The 12,841-nt window shown below is 37.0% G+C and overlaps 1 protein-coding gene across 2 annotated transcripts in view; it reads left to right on the top strand.

Moving 5' to 3' along the window:
* Nucleotides 1–12,841, top strand: part of LRIG1 (leucine rich repeats and immunoglobulin like domains 1) — a 539,770-nt gene that overhangs the window by 601 nt on the left and 526,328 nt on the right. The gene's annotated exons all lie outside the window — the stretch shown is intronic.

Consider the following 12,841-nt stretch of genomic DNA (forward strand, 5'->3'; position numbering starts at 1 on the left):
TGTGTTTTGCAAGGCGTATTCTTTGTGTTGTATGAAACGTTAGTCAACTTCTGGGTGCTTTAACCTTTTTTTTTTTTTTTTTTTAATTTGGAAACTTCTTGATCTTTTGGAAAATGAGGTTTGATATTCCAATGTAATGCGTCGAGAAATAAAAGTAAACCGAGGTGGATTTCAGATATTTGTTCGTATGAATATGAACTTCTTGGCTTCAGTTTCAGAGTCGGCCCTGTGACAATACAATGCAGGCTCCTTTAGTAGAATTTCACCTGTGGTCCCTGTCGTCTGGCTTCTCAGAAATTGGTCCTTTTATACAATAAGTTATCTGGTTTGACAAAAATGAAGTTGGAAAGCTCCAGAGCAATTTTTGAACTTTGGCCTTCAGTCTTAAACATTTTGAGGAAAAAGATGATGCTCTATACTTGAGAACTTTCTTGGGAGACACATGGAGAATATAGCCATTGTTTCTGTGTACAGATACAGAAAAGCCCTTAACTTCCCTGTTTTTATTTTCCTCGTGTCTCATCTAGCGTTTGAGTATTGTGTTATTCAAGTGTCTGGAGGCTTGTTTCCTTGACTTCTAAACTTTACGGAAGAAAAGATTTATCTCTATGATTACTCTTACTTATTTATATTTATTTAGGAAGCATGCCTATAAAGTTACAAATGTGTTTGAAACTAAATAGCAAAAGCACTATATAAATCCTTATATATAAATCCATTTTTCAAAGTTATTTTAAATTAGTTCAATTAACTTACTATTACAATGATCTATTTTATGCACAAGCTTAAAATTTATAGTAGCTTTAAAGGTAAATTACCTTTTAAATTTTCACCTCATTTTCCTATGTTGACTATAAGTTCCTTGAGATATACTAGTGCTTTTTCTGGTTACACCACAGAGGGCAATAGGTTGGATAGTCTGATGGAAGCAGAAAACCTAATAGGCTATTGATCTTCCAATGTTAACAAATATCTCTTCTTATAAGTGGAAACAATTTTATTAAACAATTCTGTTGAAACTGATGGTTATCTGTAATGTGATTGGGGAAAGAAAAGCTTCCTAAATTACTAAAATTTGATATTGAAGAAAAATAAAAAAATCTCATACAAATGACTCCAAAAAATTAATCTAAAAATGATAGCCTTTACAGATTTTAATAGGGCCAACAGCAGTTACAGATTTAAGAAATCAGGCAGATTATGCTGAGTACTACATAAAAGACTATAGCTTTAAATGATAATCTATGTTGGGGGAATCTCATCCTATAGTTTCTCTTCCTGTGTATAATTGTGCTTTTTATTAGGTGAATATTGTATTTATAAAAACAGTAATTTTTGGCTTGTAAGTACATTGAAGATAAATTGTTTTATAGAACGATTTGATACATTTGTGTTAAAAGACCAAAATATACATGCATTTATTTGGAATTTGTTTTTTTCTTACAAAGAATGTGTTCACTTCTCTGCTGTATTGGATTATTGAGTCCGTTGACTCAATTCAGCTTGTTCCTGAAGAAACAGTCCCCAAATAAATGATGATGATAGTAAAAAGAGAGGTTTACTAGAAGGCTGGCGCTCTGCCTCAGTATCTGTGTGTATTATCTCACTTAATTTCCACTGACTCCCATGAGGTGGTATTGTTATTCTCTACTTGACAGATGCAGATTGAGTCTTTGACTTAAGTACTTGCAGGTGGTCATGAAACACTTTAAATGAGGGCGATGCCTTCAGTCCCAGGACATTCTGGGTCCTTATGCTGTGTTATTTCTTTTTCGTTGACTTGTGTTTTCACATTATAGGTAGTAACTCAGTTAATTAGAACAGGTGGTGATGAAGTTAGTCAGTGGTTGGATCCTTAACTAGTAATTTTTTTTTTTTTTTCTGCTTTCCTAATTTCATAGAGACACAGGGTTCTGTTCTTGACTTGAGAGAATCAATGTAGCCGACATTGGCTCTGTATTTCCTCACACAGAGATCAGCTGCCTGGATGAGATGCAGCTGCGTCCTCACTGCCTTCAGTCCCTCACATTACCTCCTTGGTCCCTGATGTCATTTGTGATCCATGCTTTACTCTAAGGTCTTCAGAAAAGCAGATTAACTAAGCTGCAAAGATTTGTATATAAGAGTTCTAATGTGTTAAAATCTGGTGTCTAATACATTTAGTTGTTCATGTGATTTGTTCCTTATTGTTTGAAAACAATTAAAATGATATAAAAATAAGGATTATTTAATGTTCATGGAATGCTGGAAGCACATGTGTGAACCCTAAAACTTGGATGCAAAACTACTTGGAGAAAAATAGTAAAATTCTCCCTCCCAACTTTCAGTAGAGCAGACATTTTGGAGTGTTAAATTTGCCATCAATATACAGAGAGGTTTCCCTGATAACTTCAGTGGTAAAGAACCTGCCTACCAATTGAAGAGACACAGGTTCTGTCCCTGGGTGGGGAAGATCCCCTGAAGCAGGAAATGGCAACTTGCTGCAGTATTCTTGCCTAGAAAATCCCATGGAGAGAGGATCCCAGCAGGCTACAGTTCATGGAATCACAAAGAGTTGGACACGACTTACCGACTCTGTATAACAACAATATACAAACACAAGATGGCAGACACATTACCCTACCACTCCCCTCCACCACCGCTGTGCACATACATACACCCCTACCCATCCACCCTGGTAGGTTGCACTCCAGTCCTGATTCTGATACTTATTTGAAATAAGACTTTAAACCACCGGAGTTTGCTCTTCAATATAATAAGGGAATTTGGTTTAAGTTCCCTTCCAACAATAGGATGCTATTATTCTGAAGTTATGACATCTGTTTTCTTTCTTTACATCTCAAGTAGAAAAGGCAGCAAGATTCTTTTCCTCATCAGAATTTTAGATTATAAGCAAAATGCTAAACCTTCTTTCAAGGAAGGTTATATTAAAATAGACTATAATAAATTCAAATGCTCAGAGTTTAAATCTATAGAGTTTAAAAAGGCATCATCAGTACTGAAGAGTATGGTTGTCATTCTTCAAAATGTCACATACAAGATCAAGTCTTCTATCACTACTAGTGTCTTAAAAATATAGTTAAAACCTGGAGAAAATTTAATATGCATGAACATTTCCAATGAAGATTAATATTTTATTGTACCCAATAACCTCAGTAAGCAAAAAAAAAAAGTGTTAGTCTATAAACTACAAATAATTGCCTTAACTGCATTTGCTTTGTGAAATTTACATTGATTTCATAACCCTAAGTAATTTTAATTCCATGAACTTGGTTTTCTCATACCTAAGAGGAAATAGCTCAGAATATATGTGTTTTATTCTTTGCTTTCTGTGAGCCTTGTTGTTTTGAATATAAAATCTTGTTTTCCCTTAGGCAATGAAAATGTTATTCCTTTTTTTTTTAATGTTTTTAATTGTAGGGTAAATGGATGAACACTGAGAATGGACTGGAAACTTGATAACAAAATTCAATATACACTTGTTCTCAATCAAGATAATTTCTTCATTAACTAAGAAAATTATTTTAGTTTTTGTTTTGAAGTGAATTTTTTTTATTAAATAACTTCTTAAATTTAATAGAGTAAAAGGGTTTTTCACTGTCACATTTTTGTGGCCAAATTTACCTGATGGAAAATAAGAATTAGGGAGGAAATGAGGGAAGAAACAGAATGATTTGAATACCTGTAAATTGTCAGTCTTTCCCAGACATTATTCCAATTAGTCTTCAGGAGAATTCTCAATGGTGGGTTTCACAGTTCCTATTTTGCTAGAAGTAAGCATATTAAAATGTGATCACAAGCTCACTACTAGGCAGGATCTGGTTTCAGGTTGTCTGACTCCAAACCTTGAGAGCTTTCTATTTCACCATCTTGCATGGAAGAAATACATTTTTGTGCAAATATTTATTTACTGCCTGTCTTCACCATTAGACTGTAAACTTGAGAACAGAGACAGAATTTTCCTCGCTTACTGCCCTGTTGTCTGTCCTATCACACTTCCTGAATCCTAAGTAAGTGTTCAAGAAATATGAATTGAATGAACAAACAAGAAATGCTTTAGAAACATAAATAATCATACAGACTTATTTCACTTCCTGTATTTCATAACACTTATTTTTCAGCTACTAATATTTCTTTATTAGAGAGGATGACTGTAGGCATTTGGTGTTGAGTTCAGTATGGATTTTAGTGAACGTATTGAGAGGAATGTGTTACTAGAATTTAAAATAACTATCTTCCTTCTAGATCCTGAATTTTTAAGATAAAATAGCAAAGTTTGTTACACCATCCCTTATTAAAAAAGTTTACAAATAATATATGTTGAACCAGTCTGTTCTGATAGGATCTTTTCAAGTTAACTCCTAATTGAGTAATCTGCAACAGAATGGCTTCTCCAAATGCAACATTAACTACCTGGTACAAAGGTTCTTGAACTTTCTTTGGATAAAATACTGTAACATCGTCTTTCGTGTATTCCAAGCTCACTCATTGTATAGTAATTAGCTCAGGGACTTACTGTCTTAGTAAAAATATGCTTGTTTTGTACTGAGTTACTTTTAAGAAGACTCTTGAAATAACTGGTTCAGTATATGCAAGATTAAAATTATCTTCTCAGATTCTCTTATTTTACAAATTATCATCTTAAAGTAAGATTATCTTACTTTATAAATTATGACCTTAAAGTTCTTCTGTAAACAGATCTTGTTTTGTGGTCAACAGTATTTTTCTTTCTGAAATTGACAGTTCTTTTTTTTTTCCCCAAGAACTGTTTTTATTTTATGCTTAATGCAACCAGTGGAAAGAGTGCTGAATTTTGAATATGATACCCTAAATTTAGATTTTAGTGTCTCAATTTGACATAAATTAGCTTTGCAATGGTATAATATTTTATATAATTGCACACAGGGAAAACTAAAAGAATTTTGTTAAAACCATGCCTCACAGTGTGTTGATAAGAGTAAGTTAATTTTATTCTATACCTTATAAGTGAGATCTTATTAATACTGTTCACTTTGTATTTTTAATACACTGCTGATATTTTCTCATTTTTCCTTTTAGTTCTAGATTGGAACACTGAAAATGACAATTTTAGACCCTAATTGTGTTACTTTTGCAGATTTTTATTCATCTCAACCACCATAAAGACAATATAGAATCATTGTAATCCACTCTATAATCCATTTTATAAATGAGTGTAACTAGTATTAATGAACCCCCCTGCCAGTGCAGGAGACATAAGAGTTGCATATTCAATCCCTGGGTCGGGAAGATACCTAGAGGAGGGCACGGCAAGCCATTCCGGTATTCTTGCCTGGAGAATCCCAAGGACAGAGGAGCCTGGCGAGCTGCAGTCCGTATTGTTGCACAGAGTCAGACACGACTAGTGAATTGACTTAGTACACAAGCACAATCCACTTTTTAAAATTCCTGTTTAAGCTTTAGAATTTTAGAGATGTTGCCTTGATCTTAAATGTTAATCTTTCTGTCAGTCTTCTATTTTTGCAAGTTCTTTATCTTTTTCCTTATATAAAAATAATTCATCTGTGTTGCTCTCCTTTTTTTAACTTAATTCAGGGTATTTTATGTTCCATATCAATTTTGGAATCATTATGGAATGATGTTCTTGTCACTACTTTCAATATTATTTTCATTAAATATTATTTTTTGCTGCCTTTTTAGCTTATCTTTTATTCCCAGTTGTATATGTGACATATCTCATTATTTGGGATGACAAGATACTACTGGTTAGAAACTTTCCTACCAAATAAAGCATATGTATGTGTTTGTTTGTTTTTTACATTCCATAGATGGTGGTGGGACAAGGTAAGAAATTCCTTCCTTCTTTTCTTATCTTACCAAATAGGATAGAGCATGTCACACTTACCAGGCCCTGTGCAAGAGCTAAAGGTCAAAGATGAATAATATACTTTCAGTCCTTGTTCACCAAACATCTTGCAGTTAGTATTTACAGACCCTCAGAAATGCATGTAAGAAGGAGGCAAGTAATAACTGTAACAAAAAGGCCTTAAAGTAGCTCTGTGGACAGAGAGAGACAAAGGACCAACCCTGTTGACTGTAGCCATGAAAGAGTTCAGGGAGATAAAAAGCCAGGCTTTGCTCTAAGAAAGCAGAGGATTCTACCAGGTGGAAAGGTGGGGAAGAACATTGGGGGGAGGGCTTTGCCAGTGGCAGCTCTGAACCTTGGAGGTCACACATGTTATAAAGGCTGGGCCCCGCTCAAAGACTTCACCAATTCCTACATGCTGAGCCTCAGTGGCCTTGTCAGTGGGTGGATTAAATGAGATATACACTAAACTCTGGACTTCGTTGTTAGCTCAGTTGGTAAAGAATCTTCCCACAATGCGGGAGACCCCGGTTTGATTACTGGTTTGGGAAGATCTGCTAGAGAAGGGATAGGCTACCCAATCCAGAATTCTTGGGCTTCCCTGATGGCTCAGCTGGTAAAGAGTCCGCCTGCAATGTGTGAGACCTGGGTTCAATCCCTGGATTGGGACGATCCCCTGGAGAAGGGAAAGGCTACCCACTCAAGTATTCTGGCCTGGAGAATTCAGGTTGCTAGTTGGTGGTGACATCGGTCACCATATATCCCAGGAGGGACTGACTTTGGAGGAATAGCTGTGGAGTGATCTCTGAGGCCTTGGAGACCTCATCCCAGTTCTAAACTAAGACAGAGGATGCCTACCTCCAAAAGGACCATTATACAAGGGCAAAGGAGCCCAGCCTGACCAGTGCCCAGGAGAGATCAGAATTTGACCTGCTCTCCTGTGCTTTCCCAGCCCAGTTAGAAGTAGCTCTCTAGAGCTTAATCTCAAACAAATAAAGCTAGAGCCAGATGTCATTGTAAGAATTTTTGAAAATATGACTTATTTTTGCACTCTTAAGTAACATAATATGATGCACACATGTCCTAACAGATTGAAAGAATGAAGAGATGACTGCATCTTGTTCCTCCCTCTACTCATATCTACCCCTACCTTTCTGTTATGATCAAGTCCCCTGAAAGAGCATTGCATACCACTCACGATCTGTAGAAGAAGCAAGGGTCCCAGCAGGAAATACAAGGCACACTGCAATTGAGGGTAATTCGAGAAGGGTTCATAAAAGGACTGTTTATAAACACGTGGGCAGGGTGGAAGGAAATCACAAGGAATAGTGCGGTCCCCTGAAGATGGTACCAGCTGAATCATCAGAAACTTTAGTTGGCATATTTTAGAGCTGTAAAAAAAAAAAAACTTACTTAAAAACTACTGCAGGTTGCCATTTCTGTGGCATGAGACATGAAGGGTCAATTTCAGATGTGTATTAAATACTTTTGAAAAATTCATGTATCTCCTTTTTAAGTTTAGGATATTGTTAATTTGATGTGTTAAGATAGTTGTGTGTGTGTGTGTGTGTGTGTGAGATGGAAGATTTTCCTTGTAAGGATATACCTTGTGTTTTATTCCTACATAATTTTTTCCTCTGAATTTAGTTGAGACAAATAATTGACAGTAATTTAAAGGAATGGCTAATTAATGCAATCCAAATATAGCTGCTCAGTTTGGTGTTTAAGAAGATTTAGTGGGAAGTAGGGGCTTCCCACATGGCTCAGTAGTAAAGAATCCACCTGCCAATGCAGGAGATGTGGGTTCGATTCCTGAATCAAAAAAATCCCCTGGAGAAAGAAATGGCAGCCCACTCCAGTATTCTTGCCTGGGAAATCCCATGGACAGAGGAGAGCGGCCAGGTACAGTCCATGAGGTTACAAAGAGTCAGGCACGACTAAGCACGCACGCAGTGGAAAATAACTTGACACACTGAAATATTTAAAGTAGAAGGCAAACAAGCCAAGACTGTCCAAGTTTTTCTTACTCCAATTCCTGTCTGGTAAACTTCTGTAGCTGATTAAGCCTACAGTTTGTTGTATCTCCTGGAACTCAGTGGTCTTTTCTCTCAGCTCTTATAAGAGAAGTTGCCCTTCAGAACCACTTTTACCTTGTTTTGTTCTGTTTTGTTTGTTTATCCTCTTCCATGGGTTGTCCTCGTCTTTAAGATCCTGTTTTCAGTTTTATCTTCTTTGATCGTCCTCTTTCTTATTGATCTTATCTTTCATTAATGCGATGCATTTGGGGATGATAAAGATAATTAAGTGTTAAAAACAAAGTCATTTATTTAGCGCTGGAGCCTTCATAGAAGAGGAGCCAAAAGTTTAACTTGATTTCAGCTTTAGGGTCTCGACTATGTCAATGAGTAAATTGTACATCATGAAATTTAAAGGGTTCTGTGAATGTAAGATAGGATATGGTGCCCTCATTTCACATTCTTGTACTTGAACTATCTGATTTTAAGAGTAAATAAACTTTTACAATTTGAAAATGTGACCCATACCCAAAGGCATTTCTCCATGGATGTACACTACAGTGTTGTTTGTAAGAAGAAAAGATCTAAAACTGTCTCTGTGTCCATCAGTAGAAGACTGATACTGTTCATAATTCAAACTGAAAAATGTTATGCAGTTATTATTATAAATGTGTTGTGGTGCCACGTAAATATCTTCAAGATCTATTAAATGGGAAAATTAAAAATTGGTAACCAGTTAATATAGTATGATCCCACTTATGTGGAAAAAAGAGAAGATCTTGCTTACTTAAAAGTTCATATGCATACAAGTGGACTGGGGTTTGCTGCTGCTGCTGCTGCTGCTGCTAAGTCGCTTCAGTCGTGTCCGACTCTGTGCGACCCCATAGACGGCAGCCCACCAGGCTCCGCCGTCCCTGGGATTCTCCAGGCAAGAATACTGGAGTGGATTGCCATTTCCTTCTCCAGTGCATGAAAGGGAAAAGTGAAAGTGAAGTCGCTCAGTCGTATCCGACTCTTAGCGACCCCATGGACTGTAGCCTACCAGGCTCCTCCGTCCATGGGATTTTCCAGGCAAGAGTACTGGAGTGAGATGCCATTGCCTTATAGTATTCCTTAATTATTCTCTATTTTCTGTTGGATCAGTAGTAATATTCCTCCTTTCCTTCCTGATACTGGTTAAGTTGTATCTTCTCTCCTGTTTGCCCTTATAGCTTTGTAGATTACACTGATCTTTTCAAAGAAGCAACTTTTGGTTTCATTTCTTTCCCCCTATGTTGTCTCTCTGTTTCTAGTTTTATCAGTTTCTGGCCTTACCTTTATTATTTTCTTTCTCTATTTTGGGTTTAATTTACTCTTTTACTGGTTTGTTAAGATGGACACTTAGAGTGTCAATTTGAGGCCTTTGTTTCTTTTTTCAACCACAAATAGTTTTGTGTCTTTATTATATCAGTGCCTTTCTCATATAGATAATTAATAGCCATGGTAAGAGTGGACATGCTTAGCCTTTGTTTCTTTTTAAATGTATTATTTACTTTCGTTGAGATATAATTGACATATAACATTAGTCTCATGAGTACAGTATGATGATTTGATACATGATCACCACAGTAAGTCCTTGAAAAGAATCTAATGACTTTTCCTTTACCCTTCCTTTTTATTTCCTTCCATCTCCTAACAATCCAGGCCACAGAGTAGATCAGTTAAGTATGGCAGAACAGGGTAGGCCTTGCATGGGGGCATGGCCTGGTATGGGATCTAGAGACCAAGCAGGTGATAAAATCACCGAAACAGTTATGGGCAGGCATGGAGAACACAAACTGGGTGATAAGGGAATCCGTGGAGTTGAAAGGCCTGTCACAGTATGCAAATGGGGTGAGGAGGGATTCTTGCCAATAGTCTGCCTGGTGTCAGAGCCCATGCAGGAGAGGGGATGGCTCCCATCAGAAGCAAAAGCCCACGTGGGATGAGTAAAGAATTCATACATGAGTAGCCTGGCCCACAAAGTCAGAGCCCAAACTGGTAATATGGCTTCCATGTAAGAGTGTGGCCCAGACAGAGCCCAAGTAGGTTGAGAAAGGCATCACCATATGGGAGGGATGAGGTGGTGATGGGAAATTGATGACACAGAGGGAACAGGAAACCTGATTTCTTGCTGTCAGAGAAGAAAAATAAAGCTATGGAGAGAGAGAGAAGACCAGAATGAATCCTGTGATGTGGGGTTGAAATTAAATGTTTTGGTGTGAATTCATAGTTTTCAATATATAGATTGATATGAAAATCAGTATATATACACATTCATGAATGCAGGCTTCCAGGGTGGCTCAGTGGTAAAGAATCCACCTGACAAACATGAGATATGGGTTCGATCCCTGGGTCAGGAAGATCCCCTAGAGAGGAAAATGGAAACCCAATCCAGAGTTTTTGCCTGGGAGATCCCATGGACACAGGAGCCTGGCAGGCTATAGTCCATGGGGTCGCAAAAGACATAACTTAGCGACTAAATGACAACAACAAAAATTAATCAATATAGATAGATATAAATATACATAGATTTTATATATGGATGGTTGTACATGTGTGTGTGTGTATATATATATATATATATATATATATATGCATACAGACACATACTGATAAACATGCAAATTTATATAGGTGTATGTACATGTCTCTGTGTGTAGTTGGGGAGGTGTATGTTTTTTCAACTCTGTCTACTAACATAATTTGTACCAGTAACATTACAGTAACGATTAGCACAGCTGGCATCCAAATCTTGGCTTCTCAAAATCATTCTCCACTAAAAAAGATTAAGGGTTCTTTTAGCAACGGCTGATTTCAAGGCTGGAACAGGCAAAGGAGAAGATGAATCTGAATATCTTGTGTCAGAAAAGGAGGAAGTACTCAAAGAACCATGGGGCTACGTCAGCTCAAAGATACTCCTTTTGTCCAAATATGGGAGTATAAACATCAAAATAGATGAGGATAGAGTATAACCCATTAAATAAAACTAGAAACCCCATTATCATATGATAGAAATAAATCAATGAATAAACAGAAAGTTTGATGAAGAATCAGGTATTTGCATGGTTTCAAAGTACCCCCTCCCAAATACTTATAATTTACAAAGGTGGACCAAATAACTTTACGGTGGAGAAACTTGGCAGAGGCCAGCTTATCCAGGGAATCAAAATGAGTATCATTAAGAATGGGACAGATAGAAACCATCTGACATCTGATTGGTTGCAATGAAAACAGCACTGCATCCCCACTCTGTCCATCAAGCTGAAGATTCATAATTTTGAGTCTAATCATGAGAAAATATCAAACACAAGTTGAAGGAGAGTCTACAAAATACAGTAGATTCCCACCCCCCCATTCATGTTTTCTCTTTCAGAGTTTGTTACTCATAATTAACCACAGTCTGAAAATAGTAAATGGGGAATTCCAGAAATAAACATCTTATGTAAGTTTTAAATTGCACACTATCCTGGGTACTGTACTGAAATCTCTCACAGTCTCACTCCATTTTGCCCTGAATGGGCCTTTGTCCAGCATGTCTGCCTGTTAGTCACTTAGTTACCATTTCAGTTATCAGATCAAGTGTTGCAGTATGACAGTGCTTTTGCGTAAGTCACTCTTACTATTCATAATAATTAATGGCCCCAAAGGGCAAGACCAGTGATGCTGGCAGTTTAGATGTGCCAAGTGAAGCCATAAAATACTTCCGTTAAGTGAAAAGGTGAAAGTTCTCAACTTAATAAGAAAAAAAAATCATATGCTGAAGTTGCTTCTGCAGTAAGAATGAACGTGTGAAAAAGGAAAAAGAAATCATACTAGTTTTGCTGTCATACCTCAAACTGCAAAAGTTAAGGCCACAGTGCACAATGAGTACTATAAGGTATTTTGATAGACACAGAGTCCACATTCAAGTAACTTTTATTACAATATATTGTTATGCATGTGTGCTCAGTTATGTCCGACTCTTTGCAACCCAATGGACTGTATGTAGCCCGCCAGGCTCCTCTGTCCATGGAATTTTCCAGGCAAGAATACTGGAGCAAGTCTCCAGCCAGTAATGTCAGCTAGAGGTTTGCCTTGATTAGGGAGTAAAGTGGTGTAAACAAAAGTATATTCCATTATCCAGAGTCAAACAAAGGCCACCCCAAATCTTCAGATGCTGTACTCTGTATTCAATCTAGGGGTCTTTTTAAATTAACAACTGATTATCCCAGAGTACAAACTGAAATAGAAGAGAAATGCATTAACTTACAGAATGTTCTTTGCTTTCTCCAAACCGTTTTATCTTCAGCACATTTTACTGGACTTTTTAATCACTGCAGTTTTTAACGTAACTGAAGGCGGAGTTTGTAGAAAACCTCTTTCTGTAATCATGAACTAATTACTCATAATTAGAAAATCATTTGTGAAAATTATTACTTTAGCTAGTAAGGTTACATGTATCTGAGTGAAACTGAGAGGTAAATCAGAACAAAAAAGTTAATCACTACATTGATCTTAAACCTTAAAATCTTATCAGAGAAAACATTTTTGCATTATAGAAACTGGTTTAGCTCCTCAATGTAAAAATGCTCTCTAGAACAAGAGAGGGCTGTAGAATTAGCGACACTCTGAGATCAGTGCAGAGCCAACTCTGACTCAGGCATCATAGTCTGAATGGGCTCTTTAAGCCGACGATCTGAATTCTGAACGTGAAACAGGGCAGGGAAGATCACCTGGGAGACCAGGGCGCTGGTGTGACAGCCTTCCTACTGGTTTCAACAACAGGTCAGTGTGAAGCTCAGATTCTCATGGGAGTGTGCCCGTTAAAATTACCTGCAGCATAAATGAAAAGAAGGCTTATTTTAAAATAATATCCAAAGAAGAATGAAAATATGGTGTTTGAATGTGAAAATAAACATCTCGTGTGTGCGTACAGTTCTTTGCAACCCCATGGACTGTAGCCACCAGGCTCCTCTGTTGA

The sequence above is a fragment of the Giraffa tippelskirchi genome, chromosome 9 (genome assembly GCF_054371585.1).
Source record: "Giraffa tippelskirchi isolate mGirTip1 chromosome 9, T2T-mGirTip1v1.2.pri, whole genome shotgun sequence".
Taxonomy (NCBI): Eukaryota; Metazoa; Chordata; class Mammalia; order Artiodactyla; family Giraffidae; genus Giraffa; species Giraffa tippelskirchi.